The sequence below is a fragment of the Phalacrocorax carbo genome, chromosome 1 (assembly GCF_963921805.1).
Source record: "Phalacrocorax carbo chromosome 1, bPhaCar2.1, whole genome shotgun sequence".
Lineage (NCBI taxonomy): Eukaryota > Metazoa > Chordata > Aves > Suliformes > Phalacrocoracidae > Phalacrocorax > Phalacrocorax carbo.
The window spans coordinates 212726877-212735488 of NC_087513.1; the positions used below are offsets into that span (position 1 = coordinate 212726877).

General features: G+C 36.2%; 1 long non-coding RNA gene across 1 annotated transcript; it reads right to left on the minus strand.

The window, feature by feature from the left end:
- Positions 1-1745: 1745 nt before the first annotated feature.
- LOC135310955 (uncharacterized) lies at positions 1746-7330 on the minus strand. The gene is made up of 3 exons (XR_010370893.1): positions 7251-7330; positions 7010-7152; positions 1746-4669 (listed from the first exon to the last, which is right to left on the minus strand). It is a non-coding gene; the product is annotated as an uncharacterized LOC135310955 (long non-coding RNA).
- Positions 7331-8612: the final 1282 nt, after the last annotated feature.

The window sequence follows — 8612 nt, forward strand, 5'->3', positions numbered from 1 at the left end:
TATTAGCAGCTTAATCTGCGGGTATGGCCAATCAAAACAAAAAGTAGGTTGATTATTTGGTGAGTCTTTAGCTCTAACAGATAATTTATCTCGCTGTATAATTAGAACACCAATATTCTTTTAGAATACGCCTGATACAGGCAAACAAATCCAAAGGCTTTCAAACTATTGTGCCACCAGATCTGAAGCAAGTATGTGAGGCGAAACTCATGGTAAAAAGCCTTGTCAGTGGTTATTTTCGTAACTGATAACTGCAATTCATTGTGTATGTATCTACATAAAACACCTTGAAAGTGGATGTGAAGTTTAGTTTTGTTCAGCAAGTTTTCCAATTGCTCTCATTCCAGGGAAATAAAAAAGGAAAAAAAGAAAAAAAAAAAAAAAAAGGCATTTAGCTGAAGTTTAGTTTGCCTTCAGTGTGATTCCTTGGAGCTACCTTATTGTGCTTGTATTTTCAATTCCAACCAAAGTGACCTTACATTTTGTAAACAAGGCCTTTGAAGAAGGAAAGCAGTGTTTTCACGCTATTTCACTGCCAGCTGCATTGCCTTTCATCTCTTTTCTATTATAGAGCTTTTTCAAAGGAAACAACAATGGGATTTTTGTAATTAACAGTACACCTTGACCTCACAGTTAAAATATTTAAATTAGCAGTGTGTCAGATGTAAGTGAACAATGCTGCGCTATATCAGAAGCAGCACACCTCAGAAAGGCTGCGAACCTTTTCACAACAACTGCATGATAAAAATGCTTGAACACTGAGTGCTCCTTAAATCAGAATATACATAACGTTCTTAAAACACCTTTAAAAAAAGCAAATGAAACTTAATTTAGTAGTAGTAGTAAAAGCTCTTTCCATTAATGGTCCATGTTTCATCTAACATCTGCAAATGCCTAGGAAGCACTGGTTGATTAAACTTTAGAAAACTGTCAGTATAGTGCTGCACCGATATAAATTGAGGAGATGAGCGTAGGGCTACATGCAGGCTGAATATGGCAGTGTGCACAGCTACCATTTTTTAATTAAGTCATTGAAACCGACTTATAGGCTGATGTATAATCTGAGACCCCGCAAAATGCATTGGCTTAATCCTCAAAAAAGATGTTTTCAGTGAATGGTGTTTCCTTCACATTTGGAGGAACAGATAATGCTCAATGGTAAATTGCCAGAGTTGTGCTAGTTTATGGATACTTGAACTGCATGCAGTTTAAAATACCCTAATCAAGAAAAATGTAAAAAAGATAATATTTGATTTCTGAATTATTAAAGTTATCAAGGTTCCAAGAATGCCACTGTTCCATCCACAGCTGGTACTACAGGAGAACTAAGAAAATCAGGGCATGTGTATAAGTCCTCATGTTCAAAGTGGGTTGGAAAATATTAGCCACATACAAGGCAGTAATATCAGATTTTTTAAAAAATCTAATTGTCTTTTTTCATATCAAGTTAGTATCAAAGTGGTAAATACAATCAATGACTCTTACAGTCTGATTTAAGCATCAGAGTAAGTCCATTTGAATTAAAAAATTGAAAGGAAATTAAATGAAGATGACAGATATATTTATCTACATTTATTACATGACAGTAAAACTAATAGTAACCTAAAATTAAATTAATACTTGGACTATACATGTTTGGACCCCAGGATGCTTGGATTCAGGGGTTTTTGTATAGTTCTACTGAATACACTGCCACAGTGTGAAATATAAGATGGTGTGTCTTTCCCAACTAAATTCATAGAGGTAACTAAGCATTTCATGGCTAAAGATGTAATTTGTCATGTTAATTAAATATTCCTTTTAAGAAATCTGTATACAGCCTATTCTGCTGGTTAATAATTTATACAGAAAATAGCGTTCTCTGAAAAAGAATTCTCATTACCTTTGCAAAGGAAAGGTAGTATAGGATCTTTCTGACCACATATCCTATTGTGATGCTAAGAGCACTTTATTGTATGATGGAAAGACTTTTCCTCCCTAACTACAGCTATGTGACAGTAATAAAGTATTGCCTACTAAGGAAAAAATTACATTCTTCATTTTCCTGTAGGTTTAGGTTTCTGGACTACGTGTTCCACTCTCAGTCTTAGGTTCAGCCTGCCTGTCCTTAGATACTTAGAGAAGTGCCAAAGAAAGGAAAATAGAATCACAATTTAAACTGGAAGGGGCTTCTGGAAGTCATATGATCAAACCCTCTCCAAAACCAGACTAAGTTCTCTTCCAAAGTCGGATCTCAGTTTAAAACTAGACTGTGTTGGTGAGAGCCTCCTCCAGACAAGTTCTGAGTATCTCCAAGAATGGAGAATTTGTAAGCTGTTCAATCAGCGGTAAAAGAGAGAAACTTTCAAGGGTGATCCATCTTCCTGAAAATCTGAAGCACTCTTTAGAAGTGTCCTTCCAGCCATTAAAAAAAGAAAAAAAAGGAAAAAAATAAAACCCCAATACCTGTACTCCTTATTAGTTAAGTGTCTAATCTGAGGAAAGTATGATCAAATCCTACCATTATCTCCATTATCTTTCTATGTATGCTGTAGAACAAAAATAATATCAGACCAGTAGTCAACAATATTATGTTCTCAGTTTTATAACAATATTTTATGATGAATCAGATTTCACAAAAAAAAAAAAAAAAGCAGCTGAAGGACTTGTCTGTGGACATTAAAATAAGGTATCTGTTGATTGTTTAGCAGGTTGTGTCACCCAATTTTACTTTTTTTTTTTCTTTTGTGCTCAACTGTTGTTGGTTCCCAGGGCTCCTGGAAAAGGCACCACTGATTTAGTGCCTCATTCTGGTGGTATCTTACATTTGAGGATTACCTTAGAACAGGATAGTGCTGAACAGTAAACCTTAGAGACTGGTGCACATCCCTTAAAGAAAATAAAATATATCTCGTTTTATTGGGGTTGACGTTATGAAAGCTATAATCAAGCAGTGTCTATATGGATTTTTTTTTTTTAGCTCAGGGCCTTGTAAAGCAGCAGCACAGGTCTTGACAAAAGAAAATGTTGTTCCTGGACTAGTGAAAACCCCTGATATGGGATTTTGCTGATCTGGGAAGGGAAATCCTGTATAACAATAGGTTTTTTTCCAAAACCTTTATATTTAGTTCAGCATTAGTCTGTTATTTTTTAACCCAAACCATCAGAATTAGATCTCAAATGTAAATAAGAAAAGGGTTGTGCAGTACAGAAAGGAAATATGTGAACAAGACAAAGCTGCCTTGCAGCTGTGAGGATACCTTCATGGCACTCATGCTCAAAGTGTGCTTTTCTTTCAGATCACAGGTGTCGTTAACTGAGATAGTATTAACTATGCCTCAGCTGTCATCCAAGCCACCTATTTATTGCTCATCACAGATCATATAAGCTGCTGCTTCTAAAAAAAAAATGCACACCATCTTGTTAATTTCCAAGGCAAGGTTTATATTTAAATGAATAGTTTTAAGTTTTCTTGATCTTCAGCTTTATTGTTACATTTCGGTTGCTAACATTACAGTTTCATTCGATGATGTGGGTCATCACTGGATGTAAACCACTGTACTTCTTATGTGCTGGTGCCGTACAGTGACCTGCACAGTAAGGGACCTGCAATATGGAGTTCTTGTTATTTTCCATTGATAAATAGTTTTGGGTTATTAAGTCACTCTGTTGAATCTACATTCCTGAAGAAGCTGAAATAGTTGGAGACACTTTTAGATTAGTTTTAGAACCACCTTTAGATTAACCACTTCATACGTGTTTCAGATATTATTATACTTTCCTGTCTACAGAAACTGTTTCATCTGTTGTTTCTAGAAAACATACGAACCTATCAGATTTTATCAACCAAGTAGGTTTAGACCTTTTCAGTACTTTAAAAGACTGAAAAAGAAAGCCCGATGATGATGTAACAATGATGGTTTCCTAATGTGCTTTCTAGGCTTATGGTAATATCACTGGAGTTTTTCTACCCTGGAAGCATAAACCATTTATTCAATTTGTTCTTTATCAACTTAATTTTGCAAGATTTGAAGAAAAACAAGTGTCATTTGGCACTTTATATCCTGCTAGTAAATTTTATTCTGCCAATAATGAATAAAATATTACAAGAGAATTTTTTTTTTGCTGTTTTAGACTATGGTATTATGGTGGTAGCTTCCATCTAAAAGACTATGAATGAGACTTAATATCCAACTTAATAACTCTTTGCATCTGACATACTACACCAAGATATTAACATAATTCAACAAGTCAGGAAACAAAACATGGTTATTTTAGAAATAATTCCTTCACTCTGGTTTTCTGGCGATCTCTGGAGTTTTTGATGAATTTCCACTTGGACTCAAGACACAGCAATATTACCATGCAGAATTGTCTCTCCTGTGGATGTGTGGAAAATCCTGGAAGCTATAGAAATGTGGCCTCTGCTCAGTCAGGAAAAGCAGGGACTCCACTAAGCTGCGGATACGGGTCTTTGGAGCATAACTGTACTGATGCTCAGATGTTATGAATTCATTTGGAGCCATATTTTATGTCAGAATATGTAATCCTTTGTAGTCTCTTGATTCAGGAATAATTCTTCTGGATGGTCATGGATTGACTGCTTCCTTCTGTATTTTCTCCAGCCTGTTTGGATATGGCAATCTGTTAACCACCTTCCTCCCAGAGATCCTACAGAAAGTTTTTAGAGCTCCAAGATAAAGAAAGGCAAGAGAAAATCATAAGGGTGCAGTAATGTTCAGAAATTCATATCACCCCATATACTACACAGCCCTAAAGTCTCAATTTTATGACTGAACAGTCCTTTCAAGTGTTCTCGTGTCTACCACATGGCAGGCAATGTGCTTCTCTGACACTAAGCTAGAAGATGGACTAGAAGTCCTCAGAAAGGTGAAGACTTAGTGTAGGAATCTATCTTCCACACAAACCAACTTTTCAACAACAGCAGGGGTCAGAGCTCAGGAAGCTCCTAACTCTCAGCTGAGTACTCTGTTTACTGCTCTAAGTTCATTCTGTAATGTTGGATGAGAAACAGATTGTTTTCCTCTGTTTTAACATTAGAAAAAAAAATCTTAGCGTTGTCTGCTTGGAATGCTGAATTCAAAGAAAAGTTATAATCTTAGGAAAAGTAACTTATGTTAGTGTTCAAATTGTATTAGATAAGATTGTAATAGATTCCTTTTATACAATGCATAATATCTCCAGTGATCACGTTTCAAATCAAAATTCACCCATAATCTGAAATGAAGCATATTAGACTCATATTGAATTAGTAAATACATATTTCCCTACTCTTCTGTTGAAAGGCTCAGGGGAAATCTCAAGGAATTTTCTTTTTCTTGCCCTTGATAATTTTCTCATGAGAAAATGTCATTGAGTTGTCTGTTACCGTTATAGGATCTTGACAAAGAGTGGAGAGGTTTTCCTTCAGTTCAGCAGAGGGCTCCAGAATACACACAGGCTGGTGAGTTTCTGTCTTTCTCACCTCCAAAGTGCAATGGAGTGGTTAAATTCCCTGCTACAAGCTAATTACACTTCTCTAATGCACAGAACCTTTGTCCTCCCGTAATTAATTATAAGCAAAAAAGGAAAATGTCCTTTTGTTGTTTTTAATGAATTAATCCTTCATGAAAATCATTTCTGTGACATAATGACAAGAGGTCGTTTGTTCACTGTCCTCATCACCACACATGCCATAGTACATAAATGGCTTCATGTAGGGAGTCTCTTTGTCTCTTCTGTCGAGGAACATACTTTATTGCAGACATGTCACAGGAGTATTAATACCCTCAATTGCTGTACAGGCAGATAAGACTGTCTAGATCATCATAACAAAAAACTACAGAGGAAGGAGTCCAGTGTTTTGATAGTAATTCTCACTCTAAAATCAAAGGAACAGTTCTATTAAATGGATTTTTCTTTAGACATAAAAACCCCACATTGCTGTACTTAATCTGGTCATTTGAAACATGGCTTAGATAAATCTGTTTGACTAAATGAAGAAAGTCAGTCTCTGTGTGATTGCTGATCCAAGGTGTAGGAAAGAAATCCATTATGTCATAAGATTCAGTAACTCAGGACTGTGTTTTGTAAGATTAATGGGTACCGTGTCAAATACATATTTAACTGGGTTGCTCTGAAAAGCCCGAACACAGCTAGAATACTTGGAATTTTACTAAAGCTGGTATAAGATGAAATCCTCTAACATTGCACATAGCAGTTGTATTTATTTAATTCTTCATGGAAGCTGAATGCATGGTCAAAGCTTAATAGACAGGTGTTTTCATTACCAGTCATCTTCCACCAGCTTTGGTATGCTTTCAAGCAGGTAAGATGTAGACTGAGTTTATTTTAAGGATGGGCAGTATGTTACCTACAGAAGACCAAAGCACCAAATGGACCTACTGAGCAGCAGTAGCATGCAGCTGCTGGTGCATCACTTGGTATGGCAGTGAATACCACACCAGTGATAACGGGAGAATTTCAAAGATTAATCGCTCTAAATTCTTTCAGTGAATTCACATCTGTTACTACAACAGATACAGCGGGCATTACAAAACATGTTTGTATTCATAATTACTATTTTTATGGCAAAATGTTGGTTCACACAGCATTTCTCTTGGCCCATGGCATTCTTATTCAACTTCCCTTGAGATGTTTATAAGATTTATTGCATTTTGATTTCCTTAAGCTTACTTTTATAAGACAAAGTAATCTGAATTAACTTAAATTGTTGAAAATTACAATATATATTTTGGTTAAAAATGCAGAAAACATGCCACCAGGGGTATTGTTGTATTTAAAATCCTGTATAAAAAGGAGTTCATACATTTTCCCTACATCACTTTGATAATTTTCAACAGCTGTCCTTTACCTTTGTGATGGTCAATTAAATATTTTTCATATACAGAAACAATTACATTCCCCTTTCACTAGTACTAAATGAAATATATTCAGGTTTTAACATTGGGAAATCTATTTAAGTTTTAATGTTGGTAAACTCCTCTGTGACAGAAACCTTCCCATATACTTTTAGACATCTGTTGTGAGGCGGCTGCTCAGACTCACTCATTACTTAAGGGGAAGAAATAACACAATCTTTTCCATTGGTCAAAGACTTATTGTAAGATTAGATGAAGGAGCTTCTCCAAGTGTCATCTTTCTATACACACTCTACAGGAAACCAAGATTATAACTTATTTTAGGTCACCTCAGCAGATGCTAAGAAAAGTAATATTGTCCATAACACAAAAGACAACCAAAAATGTTACCCTCTTTCTGCAGAAACCTTGCAAACGCCCGGCAGGACACGCAGGCCTCCTGTGCAGAATGCAGGGTTAGGTGCTTGCACTTTGGTTTAGTTACAAGCTTCCGTAAATAATTCCAACAGCTAACCCAGAGCACATGTCGCTATTTGCATTTTTGGCATGTTAGGCCTTACTCCCTCAAAGGGCTAAGCTTCCTCTTTGAGACAGCATGGAACTATAGGCTGGCAAGGTGTGTTTATAGCTGTCTTTCAATCCCCTTGGTTACACGTCAGTTTTAAGTGCTTAATTCAACAGCAACTTCATGTATGTTTTTGGTGTTTCCGTCTGCAAAAAGTTCCACAGAAGGTCTTCAAACCTCATTTAAAAGCAAATATTGAGAAATAAAAGTAGACAGTTGGAAAAAATAAGGCCTAGTAATATGGAATGTTTAATATTCTGTACAGCAGAGAAACAAAAGTGAAAAAACTGAGGTGAAACACATACCCTTTCTGGTATGTAACTTCCAATATTTATATTATGGTAATATTTATACAACTCAAAGAGTCTAATACATAAAAAATATCTTTGTGGATCTAGGCCTGAATGACACACAAAGATACACACATACTCAAAGCATACTGCAGCGAATCCAGCAGCTGGAGTCAGATCTCCTTCAGTCCCAGCTCAACACCTTGCCCTCAGGACCACCTTTTTGATATATACAGGGCTTCTGTATAAAACACAGATCGAACAACTCAAGCATCTGGTGAAATATATATCAGTCAGTAACATTTCACATAACTCTATTGACTTTCCCCTACTAAATACATCACTATTGACAGCTCCATTGCCTTTTACACAATGCTGCACTTCATCTGCATTGATCAAACAAATCTGGAGTGAATGAATGTAAACTGCTATAGGTAATTCATCCAGTAGCTCCATGTGTCAAGACTCCATCTGAGTAGATGTACTTTAAGAAGAACTCGGGAATTTCTCTTAAGTGTCTCTTAAATTCATGCTCTAAACAGGAGACTTGATTTTTTTTTTTTTTTTAATGTAACCTAAGGAAAGGAATATCCTGGTACAAGTGACAGCATTTCATAACCAGAAATCTGTGTACATTTGAGATATATGAATTGATGCAACTACTGAATGCATCTACTGGATGTAGAAACATGTCCAGTAGCCACGTTTCAGTTCTTGTGGAGCAGGCTACATGAGCTGGAACTAAAATTTTCAGTAATGGTACTCAAACTAGATATAAGGAATAAATTTTTTACAGTGAAGGTGGTGAAATACTGGCCCAGGTTGCCCAGAGAGGTGGTCGATGCCCCATCCCTGGAAACATTCCAGGTCAGGTTGGACAGGCTCTGAGCAACCTGA